General features: G+C 45.1%; 1 protein-coding gene across 1 annotated transcript in view; it reads left to right on the top strand.

The window, feature by feature from the left end:
* CACNA1G (calcium voltage-gated channel subunit alpha1 G) overlaps window positions 1–19772 on the top strand; it is a 163390-nt gene that overhangs the window by 45676 nt on the left and 97942 nt on the right. The window lies entirely within an intron of this gene.

The following is a 19772-nucleotide window of genomic DNA, read 5'->3' as shown; positions in this document are numbered from 1 at the left end:
TCAGTGGCAGCTCCTCATGCAAGAAACATCCCTAGGACATTCTGACCTGTTCAGGTGGAGAGGGCAAAGAGGCTTGAGGCCTGACTCCTGATGTAAAGGAACCTTTACTGCAGGTGAGCAGCAGGCCCTTTGGACTTTGGGATTTTACTTCTCTTGCAGCATAGACTCTAAGGTCGGAAGGGACCATTCTGATCATCTAGTCTGACCTCCTGCACAACGCAGGCCCCAGAACTTCACCCACCCACTCCTGTAATAGACCCTAACCTAAGACTGAGTTATTGAAGTCCTCAAATAATTTTCAAGCTTCAGAGAATCCATGATCCAGTTTCTCTCTTTAGATCATGAGTTCAGCTCTTCCCCAGACCAGTGATGACAGGGTCCCTAGTACAATATCTCACAGCAGTTGGGTGGCCTCAACCAAGTTTCCTGGTGGATACGTCTCAAAACCCACAGGAATTAATCCAAGCCATAAAGTTCCAGTGCAGACTTCCCCAAAAGTCTGGAGTGCTTGGAGCTGGGGTTTGGGATCCTGCCCATCTCAACTGGTACCCCTTGCTGGCAGTGGCAGGGCAATGCCCTGCTGCTTGCTTTGCTAGTGCTGTTCCTGTTCACAGAACTAGCAGAGAGCTTCAGTTTCCCACCTGTCGATCTTCACGCCTTCAGCGAGTGTTGAATTCACCTAGGAGAACAGAGCGAACTAAAATCACCACTCCCTCCTGACCCCTGACAGCAGCTCTAACCGTAATTTCATTTCAAAGGCTGTCATGTTACCACGTGTCACACTCTCTTTAAATAGTTTCCTCCTTTGGCTAGGATTCCGGGAAGTAAAGGCACTAAAGAAACACAAGAGAGAGGCAGCCTCCTCCATTCGCACAATGTACCACAAACACAACGTCTGCTGTTAATTGCGTGATGGCACTGGAGCAAACTGTAATGGTTCATCTCAGGGCAGGCTGAAAGGTGGGGTTTGGCCCTTCTCATTTGTGTCAAATTGTAACTTCTCTTGACACTAACATCCTCGTATGTATTCACAGCATGAGCAGTGGCAATGTGGATTTTCCCCCTCCCATCTTTGCCCGTGTGTCTCAATCCCACCCCAAAGAGACCACCACTAAGGCTGAGCAAGTCATTGATTTCTTGCTTTCTCTGCTGATGCAGCGAACAGGAGGGACCAACTGAGGTTTTAGTCTGTAATTCGTTTTAGTCCAGCGTGGCAATCCCAGTAATGTCACACAGGGCCAACAGACTTTGGGGTTCATGCAGCAAGGGTCAGCACATTGCAGGCATGAAAGGGGGTTTTATTCCTACTCCCCTGGATTGCGTGGCTCACAGCAAATGCTCCTGCCTCCCCAATGGATGCTGCGTCAACTAACCTGTGAATCCAAAGTAGACTAATTTCAGTCTCTAACCCCCTGTCTCCTACACCCTAGTCCCTGGAAGCAAGAAGCTCCCTGTCCCTCTTCATGATACACATATTTCACAGACCTTTCCCCCATAGCTAGTCTTTAAAAGGAGAAGATGCTGCCAGGTTCTTCTCCTTTGGTACCCTGAAGTCCCGGCTTTCAAAAGGACCTCCACTCAGTCTCTGGTTTTTCACCTCAAGAGATGTAGCTGCAAACAATTTAATGCCTGGTGTTGTGGGTGCATTGTATGACCCGTAGACATCTAAGCACCCAATTGTACCTCTTTGCGAAAATTGGGCCCTGGTTGTTTTACCCATGGCATGTGTACACAGGCCTGATTGTTGGGTTCATGCGGGTGAACTCTGTGTTGACTTTTGGTAGAAGAGTTTAGCTGGCTCTGTGCTTATGCATGACAAAACCCTTATTACTACAGGGGTCTCATTAGACAAGTCTCTGGAGGAATGTACGGTAGCCAGCAACCCTCCATCGATCTAGGACTGGGAAACATGCTCGGATAGCGAGGTCCTTTCCCTTTATTACTCTAAACAGTGATGCACAGGAATTTTCCAGGACGTCCGAGCTGAGTAGAACAATTCTTGTCCTATGGCCAGTGTTTTCTGGGAACTCCCCTGCTCTTTGAGCCTGTATTATTTACTTTTCTCTTTTTCTGGCACGTTTCTTATTTGTATAGTCATTTGCGGTTGGATGCAAAGACATTTCTTCCACTGTTTATAGCTCCCAGTGTCAGTACAGTAGTTGCGAGCTGAGCTGTGCAGACATAATTCCAGATTCCAATGTCCTCCTGTGGTATTAACGCATCAGTGACTAAACATTAGGGAGACTCAGACCCACTCAAGTGTGTTAAATGTGTCCCTTCAAACCAGCACATTCTTTCTGAAGTCTTAACACAATATGGCTGGTTAACCTTTGCTTTCAGTATGTATTAAATAGAGATGCACTGTGCAGTCCTACAGGTAGGATCAGTCAGATGCTGTTTCACCTTCAGTTGGTGACCTTACTGGAATATTTTTGTACCGCTGGGAGAGAAAGTGTCTGATAGCATTTGAGACTGGTCATTCTTTCATTAATATCTGGGGATCATTGCTTAACAATCTGGGGGGCAAAATAAAGAAGATGATGCAAAGTTCATATTTCTCGTTTTGATAGATTAAAGGTAGAGATGGAAATGTCAGCTATATATCTATACATCTATTATTTTGGTCTTATCTCATTGGAAACAGCTAAGGGCAGATTCACCAAGGTCGGTGCCTATAGCAAGGTGCAGCTTTAAAATTTGCCCACTCAGGTCCAGTTTTTATGTGTGCAACAGATGCCTGCACAAATTTTGCACCCTCCTCTGGAACATTTCTCTCTCTAAAACTTGTACCTTGAATGTGCAGTTTTATTTTTAGTATTGCTGGAGGTGCCGCTTACTCCAAACAATAGATCCCTGGCACTGAGGAAATGAAAATCCTAAGAAAGCTACTTCTGCTAGGGCAGCACATGAAAAGTTCCTATAGACTCATCCTCAGTGAAACTATGTTGGCTGAAAAGCAGCGTGGAAATGCCATATGTTTTGAGACTGTACTCAAGCAAGACCGCCACCGCTCTTTCATGTGTTTAAGAGGAAGTGCAAGAATCATCTGGGGAGTGTTACCCGTTTGTTCCTTTCATATCTACCCTCAGGATGTTCCAGCCATTAACACCTCCTTCCCTTTGCCTTCAAAATTGATATTGGCAGTCCGAGTGCTATAACTCTGAGGAGATACCACTGTCAAGAGACGCCACAGGAGAGCTTGAACATCTCTAGGATGGGCTCTGAGACAATTTTGAAAACACCAGAGGCTGGTAATGGGGCTGAAAGAATTATGAGGGGAAAAGGTTGTGAGAAATGGGTTATGGGTAATGAGATGAGGTGGGGAGGAACCCCAGGGGCTGTGGGTGGAAGATTCTTTAGATGGCTTTTCAAAACTACTGCTGTTCCCATTTCCTTTCTTCCACTCACTTGGAATGAATAGTGAATCATGTTTTTATTAGTTCATCCGATTTAAAGTGGTGGCAGAGAGCAAAGAGGTGTTTTTCTGTAAACTCAGGAGGCTTAGAGACTGCAGTTTCGTAATCTGACAGTTATGAGATCAGGAATTAGGACAGAGAAATGCTGGCCCAGGTCTTTCTGCAGAGATTATAAACAGTGAAACATGTGATTTTTCTTTTACAAGTGAGATTTACAGCCTTCGCCTGAAAGTGCAAGTAATCGACCTCACCAAATTTATCTTCGTTGGCTGATTGTTTGAAAAGAAATGAGGGGGCTTTAAGAATACTTGACTTTATGAGTTTCTATATTAAGCTCGCTTGCTTATTTAATGAATATTTATGGCAGGGCTTTTCACACCATCCAGTCCTGGGTGAGCTAGGCTATATTAGGCTAAATACTTTCAGGACCTATTTTATGGTGCGGTGTCAAATGAATGGCACTTAGCGGAGGGGGGATAGGGGACATTAACTACTAGGGTTACCAGAGAGAGGATCGCCCAGTGGTAGGGGGCTGGTTGGGAGTGGAAGACCCTGCTCTACCTCAGAAACCCTAAGCAACCTTCAGCAAGTAAGTTACAAAGGGTGCATTTACATTTGAGTGGGGATGTGTGATTCCCAGCCTGTGTAGACATGCCCGTGCTAGCTGTGCTCAAACTACAGCAGTGCGTTGGCAGCAGCAGAGGCCATGACTCAGGCTAGCCGCCCCGAGTACAATGTCTCCCGACCCACTGGGTACGTACTCGTGTGGCTAATTCAAGCCACCGCCCGGGTTGCAGCGGACACGTGGCTATTTGTAGGCTCTAGCTTGGCAGAGCTAGCGCGGATATGTCTATACAAACTAGTAATCACACCTCAAATGTAGCCATACCCTTAGTCTCTCAGTGCTTCACTTCCCCATCAGTAAAAGGGGGATGTTACATCACTTAAGTGGTTTAAAAATCTGTTCAGCTGAATCAGTTTTAAAACAAGTTTCCCCAGTATAGATAGGCTCTTAGACTCACAATCACTCACCAGCTTGCATTTCCCCCCTACACGTTACCTCTGAATTTGCACCCCCACCTCTGTGAGTGAATAAGAATCTAAACTGGTGTCATTCGCAGGCCAAGAAACCAGAACAGAGGAGAATTGCAAGGAAACCAATGTGAGGATGTAATTTAAAGTGGTCTGCACCCTACTTTAACTCATTCCATCAGACAGCTCCACAGCCTGTTAATAAGACTCCTTTACACTCCAGGTGGTAGGTGGTGTAAGGAACAATAGGGAGTCCAGCTGAGACTAAGGGAATCAAGTCTCTGTGACTTGCACACGTAATGCATGGCAGAGCAGAGAAAGGAGCCAAGGAATGGTTCCTAGGCTTTCCCCTTTGCTAACCGCTAGGCTACGTGCCACTTCAACAGAACTCGTGTCAGTTGCCTTGTAAATGTAGCTAGTGCTGGGAGCAGTGGGTGTTACGTTATTTTAAATATGTTGGTATTTTGTGCTTGTGAACCGAGACTTTCAGTAATGCCTTTTTCTGCAATGACCCATCTGAGCGATTCACTGATTTCCCCATCTTCTTCCCATCAAAGCACGCTTCCACTCAGCCAATTGGAGGTCCTGCCTCTGCACTGGCATGAGGGTTAAGTTAGACCTGGCTTTTCTAACTACATGCATATTCCCATTTTAGAAAGTCCCATTCCTCAACCCCCATCAGGGCTCTAATTATGGTTCTTACATTTGTTTCAGTACTAGATATAGTATGAAGAAATTAAAGAGTCTTTAAGATCGCATAGCACTGTCCAGTGGCTGTGCTGGGCAGCCTTGTGACATTTTCCAGATTGCTGAGGATTATTGATATGACTGGTAAATTGATTGTTTTTCCGTGGAGGAGAAAGGAGGAGAGGTTCAACACCTGTAATGGAAAAGAAACAGACCTGTATAGAAAGTGGCTAGGTACGCTTCAAAGTTCCACGCCTGTAGGACTGTTAAAGAATGAATGAGTTTAGAGCAAGCATTTGTGGCCTGGTGCACTCAACCCTAAATAGTATATGTATGTGCATGCAGGTGAATGTATTCAGCAGGAATCCTGGATAGAGGTGGGCATCTTTCAACAGATTCAGCTAGCAGTAAGCATGTAATGTAGCATATGTTTCAGTGTATTCTGTTCGCTGTATTTATTTATTTATTTGTAGCCACATTGTACTAGAGCTGTGTGAAATTTTTCAGCCAAAACTTTTCGGGGGGGGGGCCAAGAAATGCAAATTCAGGTCAACCATTCAAATTCAGGTCCTGAATTCATGTCAAATTCGCTGAATTATTTCAGTGGAAAAAACCCTCAACTTTTTTTGGGGGAAAAAAATTAAAGTTTCATTTCAACATTTTGAAACAAAACCTTTCGATTCGAAATGATCTTTAATTTTGAAATTTAATTCAATTTATTTTTTTTTAAAGTTGAAACGTTTCGCCGAGGAGCTGAATAACCGTCAGCTCTTGAGACTCCTGGTAACGGCTCAGTGCACAAAGGTAAGTGGAAGCACTGAATGCCCAGGACCACCCAGTGAAGATTTACAGTGCATCAGCTCTGTATATCAACCTAGTCTTTAACCCAACAATACCTTTTTCCCGATTTTTCTGCTATGGCCAGCGAATGGAAAAGTCAATTATCCATACAGCTGCCCACTGTACAGCCATGTAAGAGACAGTCCCTGTCCCAAAGAGCTTATAGTCTAAGTAGACAAGGGTGGGAAGGAAAACAAAGGTTCAGGGAAGTGAAATGACTTACTGGCCATCACACACATACATGGTCAGTGGCACAACTGAGCATAGAACACGCATCTCATGCATCCCAAACCAGTGATGCAGCCACTGGACCATCATGCCTCTCAGCTGCAGCTCTGTGCATGTACTAGCATATGGATGGGTGTGTTGTACTTAGGTAACCGCAGATACCTTTCGGGTATGTGAGTGTGTGTATTCAGCCATCAGTAAGTGTGTGGATGGGTGTGGTGGATATAGGAATCCTGTAGTGTGTGTGAGTGTTCAGCTAGCAATTTGTGTTTAGCATTCTGGGATGTGTCTATTCAGCTTGCAGCACGTGTGTGTTATGTGTGGGCGTGAGGAAGTGCGTCCGTGCACACATGTAATGTGTACTACACGCCGTTTCCCCATCTCCGTGACATAAGTGGATGCCAAGATGCTGTGTGGCAGCAGAAAAGGGAAGGCTTTTTTTTTTTCCCCAGGGAGGATCCTGCCAAATGACTAGATTGTTAAGATGGGTCCTAGTTGAAGCTGCTTTTGTTCTCCCTCCCATTTGTTAACCTTGTTAGTGCTCCTGCCAACATTAAAATCAGGAATCTCACCTGCTCCATTGAAGGAAAGGGCAGCCAGTGATCTGCTGGCCCAGCATCGCATTGGATTCACAGCCTTGTGCAGAGGCACAGAAGTGCTGGTTGCTCATAGGGATGAATGGTATGTGTGGCCACTTCTAGGATTTGCCGGCAGTTCCTCATGGTGAAACTCCAGCTCTCAAGACTCATGCTAACAGTTCAGTGCAAAAAGGGAAGTGGAAGTGCTGAATGCCCAGGCCCACACAGTGAAGATTTACAGTGCATCAGCCCTGTGTATCAACCTAGATCAAGAGAATCTGCATGTCTGCCATCACAGTGAGGCTCTCCGCCGGTATCAAGTCAGGATATGTAAGGTATGCATCCTCTGCCTCCCCGGGGGATAAGACCCCGGCAACTGCTTTGAAAAGAGGACCCTGATATGCTGGGAATAAATCAATCTGAAGACCCAGTGATTACAGACTGAGCTAAGAGAACCATTGGGAGTCTCCATAGGGATCCAGTGGCATATCCTGTTTGTCTTGTTGGATGTGTGAGGCAAAGACTCTTACTGCAAACCATGTGGCTGTAGAAAGATACTGTATAAAGGCAGCCAGATGCCCGTTGAGTCAGGCTTGAGCCCAAATGACCAAGCAGAGATCAGGAGGCCTCTAGATGATTACACAATGCCCGCCCCGCATTGCAAAGTGGAAGGAGCAGCCTACACCCTGTCAGGTGATTGGTAGCAGGAGTGGTGAGACTTCACTGGAATGCTTTATGGGCTCAATCCAAAGCTCATTGAAGTCAAGGGAAGTCTTCCTATTAACTTCATTAGGCTTTGGATCAGGCCCTGAAGAGCAGATTTTTTTTTAAAGTCTCCAAACAAAGGAGAAGTAAAGAGAAGAAGCCGAACGAAATGCAGGGGGATATTGTTAGCTTCCGATAGACAGAATGACAATGGTGATTGAAAGGCAGATTCTGAGGCACTTTAAACATGTGCTGAAATTAAGCTATTCACTGTTGAGCCAGTTGAATCATTTGCCTTTTGGAAGGACTGATTCTCCAGTGATCCAGGTTCACATGGCCAGTGTTGTTGATCTGCTTTGCAAAGACACGTCCTGTTATGGGGAATGCTTCCAACATGCCGTTAGAGTCGAGTATTTCTTTGGGGCTTTTTTCCCCCAGTTCTGGCCATAAGGAAAATCATGTTCTATGATTGTTTCTCTTTTAAAGACTTCCCTTAGGATGAAATGCCCGAACCTAGCATAAGCAATGATGCTGAACTACTCCAAAACAGAGGATGGAATTCAGCAAGGGCTTCCTTAAGGAAGGTGGAGCTTTCTATAATCTAGGTTGCACTGAACTGCCTGAATGTTCTGGTTTTCCCTGTCTGAGCTCACATCATATGAACTATCCTCTACATGTTCATTTGTTTAAGTAGTTCTTGAATTCCAGCTTCCATCTTTTCCTGCGCTTTACTGTTGTGTTAATATAGCAAACAGGAGGCAGGTTTGGATTAAAAAGTTCCAATCTGAATTTTCCAAAATTCCAGTTTGCTCAGATCTGGGGCTTTGGTCTGGCTTGTTATATACACAGAGGCCTGTTGCATAGCCAGGCTATGAAAAGAAGTTCAGGTGTGTCCTGATCAGAGAAATTGGTTCAGATCCATCAATCATCTTTGTTAATTTCTTAAAGGCAAATCAAACAAGTTATAAGGGTAGGTGAGACTTTGGGACAGGGCCCAAGGATAGAAATGTATAGTGTACAGTAGGTGATTGTTCAAGAGCTGAGAAAGGGAGCAGTAATTTAAACAGAAAAATTCCAAATGCAGCATTATCAGCTGTTGCAATATGTCATATGAATCCACAAAATAGCAGCATCACAAAAGGCAAGTGATGTGCAAACTCAATCTGTAGAAGGCAAAAAGTAATCTTTTTCAGGAGCTGCATAAGCTCATTTTAGTGTCTAGAGCTTAATTCTTAGTGCATCAAGCTGCAGGGGCCCTGAGTAGGTAACTATTCAAATGATGTAAAGCTGTCACTAGTAACGTTACACTCTAATAACCACTGCAGCATGAAAGTATCAGCCATCTGTGCCAAGGTGTCTTAGGAAAAGTAGCTGGCAAAATGGATTAAAGGGTCTGTTTATGTAAACAATCAAGATCAGGAGAAAATTCTGTGTAAAACTGAAACATCCCTAATCAACATTATGGAGTGTAACATCTTCAGAGGTCTGTGCTGATTGTAATCTGGGGATTAAGGGTCTCAGCCACTGTAGTAATCTGAGAGAAGTTAGTGATTTTGGAGGAACCATTGCAGTGATTGTATTAGCGATTCAGGCCTGTGTACCAGTGACCTGAATACAGCCTTCTACATGGTATTTAGGAAATTATGCTTCTGTCTGAATTCAGAGTAGAAGTAAGGGAGTCAGCTAAAGGAGGAAAATATTATTTATTGAACCTCAAATATTGGCAGGATTTGCTGAGTCCTGGGGACATGTTCAATTAATTGGACTTATAAAGTGCCTTCCACAGAGTGAGCTGGTCCTTAAGGGAGGTAGTCTTAGTCCTCACTGTGACTAATGAGCTGCCTCACAGGTGATGGGGCTGATATTTTTGTATTGATGCTCCCACAACCATTGCAGCACAGGGGTATGGATAAGCACCTAAAGCAGTGGTTCCCAAACATTTTCCCTGCATGACTGCATTTTCAGCTGTGTTGTTTCCTACTACCCCAGCCAGCATGAAAGTTGCCAAAACGGCATCCTCTGGGCTGCATAATCTCACATACATAGTGTGTGCGCGAGGTCATGCTGCATGGAGAGTGCCGTTTTGTAGTGCAAAATAACATCCTCCGTGAGATATGACCACATGCATACGGTGCGCGTGAGGTCATGCTGTGCGGAAGAGGCTGTTTTTGTCCAGAACAAATCATGCCAAACCAACCTAATTTCCTTCATCAGGGATACTGGCCTAGTGGATGGGGGAAAGGAGTAGGTGTGATATATGTTGATTTTAGTAAGGCTTTTGACAGTACCGCATGACATTGACATTGTCATAAGCAAACTAGGGAAATGTGGTCTAGATGAAATTACTATAAGGTGGGTCCACAACTGGTTGATAGACCGTACTCAGAGTAGTTATCAGTGGTTTGCTGTTTAACTGTGAGGGTGTATTTAGTGAGGAGTCAGTTCTGGGTCCAGTACTATTCAATACCTTGAATGATTTGGATAACGGAGAGGAGAGTGTGCTCCTAACGTTTGTGCATGACACCAATCTGGCAGGGGTTGCAAACACTTTGAAGGACAGGATTAGAATTCAAAACACCCTTGACAAATTGGAGAATTGGTCTGAAATCAACAAGACACAATTCTATAAATACAGGTGCAAAGTACTTTAGATGTACACCTATAAAATGAGGAATAACTGGCTAGTTGGTAATATTGTAGAAAAGGATCTGGGGTTATAGTGGATCACAAATTGAATGAGTCAACAATTCGATGCAGTTGCAAAAAGAAAAAGGCTGATATTCTGGGATGTATTAGCAGGAGTGTCATATGTAAGACACAGGAGATGATTGCCTGCTTTACTCAGCACTGGTGAGGTGTCAGCTGGAGTACTGTGTCCAGTTCTGGGTGCCATGCTTTAGGAAAGATGTGGATAAATTGGAGATAGTCCAGAGGAGAACAACAACAAAGATATAGGGTTTAGAAAACCTGACCTATGAGGAAAGGTTAAAAAATCTGGGCATGTGTAGTCTTGAGAAAAGAAGACTGAGGGGGGACCTGATAACTGTCTTCAAATATGTTAAGGGCTGTTATAAAGAGGACTGTGATCAATTGTTTTCTTGTCTTGCCTTCAGTGGACATGGAGGTAGTCGGCTTAATCTGCAGCATGGGAGATTTAGGTTAGATATTAGGAAAAGCTTTTTAATTCTAAGAGTAGTTAAGCTCTGGAACAGGCTTCCAAGGGAGGCTGTGGAATCCCCATCACAGGAGGTTTTTAAGGACAGGCTGGACAAACACCTGTCAGGGATGGTCTAGGTTTACTTGGTCCTGCATCAATGCAGGGGGCTAGACATGATGACTTCTTGAGGTCCCTTCCAGCCTTACATTTCTCTGGTTCTATGAACACAAGGCTCCCTACAGCTGGACAGGAAAGGAAGAAATCCCTGCCCAGACATTTACAAACTTTCTGAAATGCAAAGACAACTGTAGCCAATAACATAGTTCACATAGCTGCTGCCAACGCTATACCTGCATTGTCATGTCACTGCTTGGGCCGACCCTTTACAGGAGGTGGGCTTAGCCCCACTCATGACTAATGAACTGCCTCCCAGGTGATGGGTCCGAGAAATACGCTCATCCGCAAAGAAGGGGACTTGAAATGTGACTGCTGGTCGGAGCCAACCACTGATTTGATGCTCTGCTGAGCTGGCCATACCGGTTTATAGTGCCCTTTGCAAGGACGTTCATATTGGGCCATAGCTCTGCCTGGTGCTTTAAAGAGATTGTCAACAGCCGTGGCCCCACGCCAATGAGATGACGGGGTAAAAGCCATTCCTAGACCAGGAAGGTAACACGGAGGGGAAGAGAGCAGAGGTGCGAGGGTTAAAAGGTCTGTTATTTTTATACAGAGTGTAGGGCAGGGCAGAGGGGAGGAGTAGGTAGTGCAGTCAGGGGCAATTGGGTGATGAGGAGAAAGGAAGCACATCTAAAGGCCGAGGGAACACTCCGCTTCTCTTCTTGGATTGGGAGAAGCAACAAACCCACAGCGCCTCCTCCTCTGCTTTGGTGATGTGGTGGGAGCTCCCCCTGCTGGTTCAACCTACTTTCACCACCAAAGCCCAGGCCCAGGAAAGGAGTGAGTTTTATGGAGAGGGTTGGCAGGAGGATGGCAAGGGTGCGGGTTGCAGAGGAAGAGGGGTATAATTCCAAGCACAGATGGTGAAAAGGGGCAGGAAGGTGAGCGTGAGAGGAGGAGACGGGCAGTACTAAGGTGAAAAAAACAAGAGTCTGGGTGGCGGGTGGGAGGTAGAAATCCAGGCAGAGGAGAGCCTTCAGTGAGCCATCGACTTTGAACTCCATGTGGAGAGAGATAGGAAGGATCAGAGCGGGCGGGGATGGGGGGGTGACATGGCAGGGGTGGAAGAACACTGGAGCTGCTGCTGTTTGGCCAGGCTGACGTGTCAGCGGTTAAGGATATTTCAAAGATGTTGTGAACGTATTTAAACTGATCTCAGAGTTCAGACAGGCTAAGTGTCAAAGCGGTGGAACTCAGCTGTGTAGGTGAGCCTCTGCAGCACTCAGGGGTTCCAACAACGGGCCCACCCTACAAGCCGTTTTCAGGGTCAGCCCTAGAGAGGCTTTGCAATTTCTGTAATCCTTAGCCCCCACCCTTTTTAAGGCAAATTAAGTAATCTTGTGTTTTAGAACACAGCTAATGGCTGGGGGTGAGAGGAAGTTGGTTGGGCATATTGGGGCTGCTCCTTTCAGCTAATACTGAACTTAACAGAGCATCAGCAGAAGGATCTCAAGATCACAGCATTGTGTTGCAACCTTTGCCTGCCTGCTGTGTTCTGGAAGAGCCACATCCTTGATATAATATTAGTCACCCCTTGTCTTAGCCAAATTGGTTTGCCCGTGTCTTGGAATAATTGCATGGTAAACTGCATTAATGGCGTTATATTCTCTCCTGACTGTGCTAGTGGCTTATGTCAGAGCATGGAACATCAGGCTCTTTCTGAGCCTCTGCCATACCAAATGGGATGTAAGGAAGCCTGAATTCTGGCTTCTCTTGCATTGGTGGATTTGTGTCAGGCCTTCGGGTCAGTAGATTTTAGGGTGTATAAATAAAGTAAGTGACATTTTTTATATCTATTTTATACCTCCTTGGATTCTGTCCACTCATTACAGCTGTGTCCAAGAATTCCCCCTGACGCCAACTATTAGCTCTGTGCTTCATGCAACTCTTTTAGCAGGTGGATTTCCCTTTAAGTTTATCTCATGCGCATCACAGTGCTGGATCATCTGCATGGAACAGGCCAGATCCCCAGTTGGTGTAAATTGGCACTGAATGCCATTGAAATCAGTGGGGACCATGCTGTTTCACACCAACTGAGAATACAGCCCATAGTATCTTTGCCTCCCCTTCCCGTTTGTCTCAACCTGGTTCTAATTCAGCATCTTCCACATGAGAGCTCTGGGAATCTAGTCTGTTAGGCCCTGATTGAAGAAAGCATCCCTATGAGGAAAGCACTTCAATGGGATTTAAGCACACGCTTTAGTCAATGGGTCACACTTATGTGCTTTTGTGGATTGGGGTCTTAGTGAGCAAGGATCTTCCCTGGTGATTCTCTTATGATATCACTATGAACCACATCCATTAGTCTGTAAATTCCTATCTGTATACATAGTCCTTAATTGATGGCAAGATCACTATTTCTGCCTTGGTGTATATCCCATCTCTCTATTTAACTTCATCATGCATCTCTACTGCCGCATACCAACTATTCTTAGCTAAATGATCAAAACTTTGGCAGCATTTTGAGGCTTTTTCTCCCTCACAGCCTGTCATCTTTCCCAGCACAGGGCTTGTATCTGTAATATTGGGTTAAACTTACAGCTGCATAAGCTATGCAGATTGTGGGGAAATGATGTGTCCTATAGATTTGCATGTGCTCCTTTTATTTAGCTTGTGTTTAACCAGAATTTGTTCTTATTAAAAGTTTGCTGTTGGAGTCTAAGGGAATCAAATCAGTGCTAATGGAAACTGTCAGAACTGTTAATCACAGTGATGGCTGACTTTCAAAACCCATTCCCTCTTGTTACTGAAAGTAATTGTTTTCATGGGCATGGACCTAATGATTATGCAACTGTTCAATACATAAAAGGGATCAATGGCCTTTCATAGGAATTAGAGTATCTTTTTATTGACTCAATTCCCAAAGTTCTTCCAGAATAAAGCACGAAAATACAATGTTGCTTGGGAGAACAAGTACTTGGAAAACAGGGAAATGTGGCTCAACCAGCAGACTTTTCCCAAACTCTGGAAGTTAGTTGGAGTTGAAAGCTACAGGAGATTTCATGCATCAGGGACAGGGTTGGAATTTTTGACAAGAAGACCCAGTTATCAAAATATCTGGGCGATAGGACAAGTGAGCCATATTGACTTCTGTTTTCTACTAAAGTCTTTTTCAATTCATTGACTGGAAGTTGAAAGTATCAACCCTATCGTGTTAACTTTGTTCAGACACTGTAGGCTTCATCAGATTATGTCATTTACCGCTGTTCCTTTCAACTGCCAGTAGTACCAATGTGTCCCCTCTTCTCAGACAGTGTTATGCTGAGAATTGCACTCCGTGAAACGAGGAGATGATGTACGCGCACAAACCTTACTGTGTCATCCTGGTGTGGATGAAAAATCAGTTATCGCCGTATAGTCAGGGGCTTCTCCTCCTTCCTTCATGATTTATATTTGCCACTTTGACCCACATCCTAGCTGATGTAAATCAATGCAGCTCCACTGAGGCCAATGTAGCTCTGTCGGTACACACCAGCTGATATTCTTGCCTGTAAGTGTTGCCTAATGACTATTTATTGTGTGATTTATCTGTATTTAATCCTTCTTTTCATCCTTCTTGTCTCACTCCAGAGCTTTGTCCCAGCATCTTTGCTACCCTATCTTACATCATTTTACCTCTGCTCAAACGCTGCATCCCACTGTCATCCTATTTAACTCCCTAAAGTGGAGGAGGATGCGATCCAAGTTTCAAAAGCCTCTGTCTCCATTCTCCTAAACGTGCCTCTTGTGTATTTATTACAATTGTTTCTTGCTGATGTCAGGAAACAATAGACATTTCCTCAGTGGACGTCAGTCAAAATTAGGGATAATGTTACCTGTATACGAAACCCAGGTTCAGCAAAGATCCGTGAGAGCTGTACAAAGACAGAGTGAGTCCGTTTTCCCCGTGGTATATTCTCAAGTGCTAATGGGGAAATAAATTTGAATTTAGTTTAGATTAACTGGAAATAGAGAGCATTAAAGTACTTACAAGACGTGACCAAGTGGAAATGTAGCTTTTGTTCGGCTTACGCGCCTTCAAAACCTGGGCAGAGGGATGAGCCAGTTCATGTTTTTCTTGCATTTCCCAGGATAATAATCTTCCTGAAATCTCCAGCTCAGAGAGAGACTCTCTCTGTCTCCTGAAAGGTTCAGGAGAGAAGGCACAGGTCCAGGAGGTGGGGGGCAAAAGGAGTTTGAAGACAACCTTTGTGTCCTCTGAGCTGCTGCTGCTAGGGCTTGAAACAGAGCTAAAACAGAGCAGACCCCAGTCCATGCCCTCCCCTGCACCAGGACTGGTTCTGGGCAGCAGAGCAGAGCAGCTCAGAATCCCCATAGGGCTCCGTGTTTCAGGCATGTCCCCTTGTGCACCTTGTCTGCACCCCCACACCAGCATGTGTGAGGGAGGACAATATAGCACCATTTACAGCAGCCCTGTGCTGCTCCTACCGGGAATATTTTCCTTATGGCCCCTGCACCCAGCTGGAGGGAACCCTTTTTCTGAACCTTCTTGGAGAAATAGCCCGATTGGAGGGGGTAGGGATTGCTGTTAGCCCCTACCCTTCATGCTCTCCATAGTCTTTTAAATCCATTCACTGCTCCTCCCCCTCCCTCTCTCTCTCGAACTGACCCTGTTAGAAACCCCCCTTCCTATCACCAAAGACAGGAAGAGTTGACTGCCAATAATGCAGCTGCAAAGGGAAAACACCACAGTGAAGCAAGTTAAAAAAAGTAATCAACAGAAAGTTTGGAATGGGAAGTGAAAGCATCTGTCTATACTTATAGGCCCCTGCCACTGTCTGTTCTGAGCAATTTACAATCCATGTGAACATGAACTAGGAACCTGTTAGTCTACACGGGGGAGTGTGAGGTCAGAAGGGGAAAGATGGCAAGTGTAAGGGAGAGGGGTAGATTGACAGTGAGAGGAGGATGGAAGAAACTGGAGAACATGACAGAAAGGAAGGAGAGTTCCTCTTGTTTGAATAGTTCAGTACAGTTCCTGGAGGGGAAACCACCTTCTGAATGGCTCTTGCAGCATATTGATTATGGCATCTGATGTTCAGCTCTGGCAGGTTTCATAGACTATCAGTTTAGTCAATGGCAAAATCTTCTGTGTATCTGTTTTGATGAGATGAAGCTGAGACTGGTTCAGCTGTTGACCATCGATTCCCCTTTGTAAATGGCTACTAATCCCAACGCCATGGACTTTACCGCCTCTCCCCTCCCCACACACTGCCCCCCGAGTGGAGAAACTTGAATAATGCTGCCCCTTCTGCATGTGACCATGCTGGCATGTCAGGGTGGAGCTGGTGGGGAGAGATGCAGAGCTGAGTGAAGTCTGAACACAGTCCAGGCTTCCCTGGAAGTACACGCTGTCAGCTTATATGGTGATATTCTTAGTTCTGTATCAGGGAGATGGGTGCAAAGTGAAGGAGCAAAAGCCACTTCAAAAAAAAAAAAAAAACCAAAGGCCTTGCAATCCAGCTTCTTTCTGACTAATCTGCCATGACGAGATCTCTTTCTTTTGAACTGATTCTGCAAAAGGTCAGTACGATCAGTAACAAAGGAGGTGAATGTATCAGGGTCTGATCAAGCATAACTCAGGTTAAAGCTGTCAACAGACACAGGACAACAGCTAAAGCCATTTCCTTTTATGGACCCTCAAACACAACGAATGTCGTTGCCGAAAATATGCCTGGCTTGAGTTTCTATTTATAAAATAGCAAGACAGTCCGTAGCTAGGAGGACCTATATTTACTGAAGGGAACAGAAGCACTTCTGAGGATGGCCAGGGCTCTGTGAAGCTTCTGAAGTCTGCCTAAACTGTTCTGGGGGTGGGGCAGAAGCTCTGTGGAAGCCGTCGAAACCCTTTTGAAGCTGTTCCAGAACTCTACAGAGACACAAAGGCCTGGTGGAAGTAATGGAGCGTATGGGTGTGACAAGAAGAGAGGAAAGGGTGTTTAGAATATTTGTTGGCGGAGATCAACTAAGTCCAACATAAAGCTTGTCAGTTTCTAGCCTATGATACTAAAGACCTCCTTGCTAGTCAAAGTGTGGCCCCAGCTCCGGCTGGGAGCAGCAGGTTGGGCAGGGGGTAGTTACTCTTGAACATAGCAGGGAGGAGACCCTGCAGACTGAGGCAGGTGCTCAAAGGTTGCGAATGAGGTTTCTCTGCTTTTGACAGCTGTCCCACAAGAACCGATCTTGTAGCCAGTTTCAACCAAATGCATGTCTGGCCTGAACTGTGAGGAGATGGGGAATTGCGTTTCCTTCACTCGCTGCTGGGAAGTCTTTTCATCCTGATCAGACTGAGCGTGTGAGCTACCGAGTAAATACCTGTGGCAGGACAAGGTGCAATGTCCCCAAGGAATGAGCTTTGGGAAAGCTCTGGTAGCATCAGTCTCTGCCAGGTTAGTTTGATGAGATGAGAAGAGGCCAAAGAATTGCTGTGCCCTTCCTCCTCACGCCCCACGTAGCGTTGCAGGGGGTGGGGAGCCTTAAGTGAGTTTAATGATGTTGAACTACACCAGATCGGCAGCTGTGAAGACCAGTGTCCACTTTAGCCACAGAGCTGGTGCAGCACGGGCAGCCGCAGTGGAAGCTTTTGCCGCATTGATCTGCCAAACTGCTTCAATCCAGAGCTCTTGGGGTGAAAAAAAGAGTTCACTTTCCAGGGCCCAGCCAGGTCTTGATCTGTAAGCTGAGATGTCATGAAGGGAAAGAAGTAAAGTGGGTGTTTTTTTAGTGACTTGGACACCTGTCCCCTGAGACAGTGGTTTTCAACCTGTGCTCCGCGGACCCCTGGGGACTTGCAGACAGGCTAAGATTTCAAAAGGGGTCTGCACCTCCATTCAACATTTGTAGGGGCTCACAAATGAAAAAAGATTGAAAACCACTGTCCCCTAGGAACTCAACCATTCCCCTTCCCCTCCATGTGTATTGGGTCGTAGTTATGAATCCAATTATTGCTCAAACTGGCTGAATGCAAAGAATCTGGGAAATGACTTGATCTCAGAATAGATTACTACATGGGACAGACCAAAAGAGCTCCCTGAATTTGGCGGCTGTTCCCAATGAATTGACAATTTTTGTTTTACTCTATGGCTCTTTTTCCTGTATCCTATTGTAAATCTGACTCTGATCCATATTTTGCATCTGTCTTCACAACTATCAGAGAGATCTTGAATGCAGTGGAGTCAAACCCAGTAGCAAGAGGAGAAATCTTGCATTTGTGTCTTTAAATTGTTGCTGTACGAGGTGGGGGTTTATAAAAGACAAATCAAATATCTGTAAATGATGAGTCAGTAAAACATTGTTGGTGTTTCCTGGGAAATAGCTGAGGTGGTTCTTTTAGCACTTTCTGTTGTATTTTTCCTTTGGAATCCTGAGTTGCCATGGTAATGATTTCAGAGAGATTTTATTCTGCGATGTTTCTAGCGGGTGAGCACTTTGCATCATCTTCCAGATCCACAATAGGCAGAATCATTTTGATTAGAAGGGACCTTCTGGCAGATCATCCCTGGCTATCCCTTGCAACCGTGGCAGGACTGATTTTGTTCTTGTTAGTGGGATAAGGATAAAATTCTCTTTGGAGCTTTCTGTCCTTTGTTCAAATGTCGATGGAAGAAGGGAGGAGGCAGAGGCTGATGAGAAATATAGCTCAGACTTCACGATTCCTCACTCTCATCTCAATGTCAGCTGTAACCGGCACATTAAAAGTGGTGATCTCAGGAGAATTTCACTAATTCCCAGCTGCACCCACTGTATAGTCACTTGGCATTTACTAGCATAGCTTCAAGTCGGCAAACAGATGCACTCCAGCAAATAAGTACATACATACTAAAGTGAAGAATGTTACAGAAAACCCCAAGGTTATGTCTGCACAGCACAGTTAACCCATGCTCTTACCCAGGTTTTAGCCCCCACTTCCCTTCCGTCCATACAGAAAAACCTCTGGCCTGTTGTTTGAAGGTGCTTTAAGCTAGGCTGCTTTATCCTGTGGGATGTGTAGGTGAGAAGGCAGGCGCTGGCACCTGCCCACGTTGAAGTGAGGGTGTAGGGTACTAAACCACTAGAGGGCTGATTGTCCTTGGCAGAAGCGTGGAGACTGACAAGTTCTCCCACAATTGACTGGGAAAGACCTACACTAGTCTTTCCTACAGTAGAGAGGGTGAGGTATCGTGGAAGATGTATAAATAAAGATATACAGGCTTTCTGCAACACATGGCCAGGAGGTCGAGGAGTGATTGCTTTCATTTCCCTGGAAGCGAGGATTGTCTTTCAGGAGTTTGGGAAAAGATGCCTTACACAAGCAGCCCTTATTTTCATGCATGTAGGGATGTGGGGTTGAAATCATTTGCTCTCCACAGTGTTTTCCCCAAATCCCCTTTTTTATCCTCCGCACTGCTCAGTCAGAAGAGACTTGCTACCCTGTGCTCACAGTCCCAATAGAAATAAGTTGCAGACACAAAAATTAACATTCAAAGTCACCTGGTTTTGCCCAGAAATAAATCTCTCTGCTCGGAACATCTGATTGAGAAGATTAGCTCACATGGACTGGAAGGAAAGAGAACCATGAGGATCAAGGGGTTGGAGTAGTGCTGATAGAAGCACATATTTCTTCAGGCACAGCCTGTATGAGAGGAATCAACTCTCAAATAAATAGAGGGATTGTGGCACCTCATTCCCTTCATTCCAGTAACTCCGGAGTTTTCAAAGCCTCCTGTGAAAGAAGCACAATCCTCTTTCTGCTACAGGGTCTCTGCTTGCTGTGCTTTAGATAGGCGAACCTTATCTCCCTGCTGAATGTGTAACAACTTTACTGAGAGCTGTGTTTCTTGGAACTGAACCTGTTTGTTTCCATCTCTTCATGCTCCTATTTTACCCTTATCCAAACCTTAGAATTCCCTCTCTAAATGCAGCAAAGCACTTTTCCGATCAAAACCCAGTGGCTGGTCTAGTTCACTGGCTGAT

Source organism: Emydura macquarii, unplaced genomic scaffold (assembly GCF_026122565.2).
Source record: "Emydura macquarii macquarii isolate MOO-44397 ecotype Brisbane River unplaced genomic scaffold, CSIRO-AGI_Emac_v2 contig_1230, whole genome shotgun sequence".
Classification (NCBI taxonomy): domain Eukaryota; kingdom Metazoa; phylum Chordata; order Testudines; family Chelidae; genus Emydura; species Emydura macquarii.
This window is presented reverse-complemented; position numbering and strand designations above follow the sequence as displayed.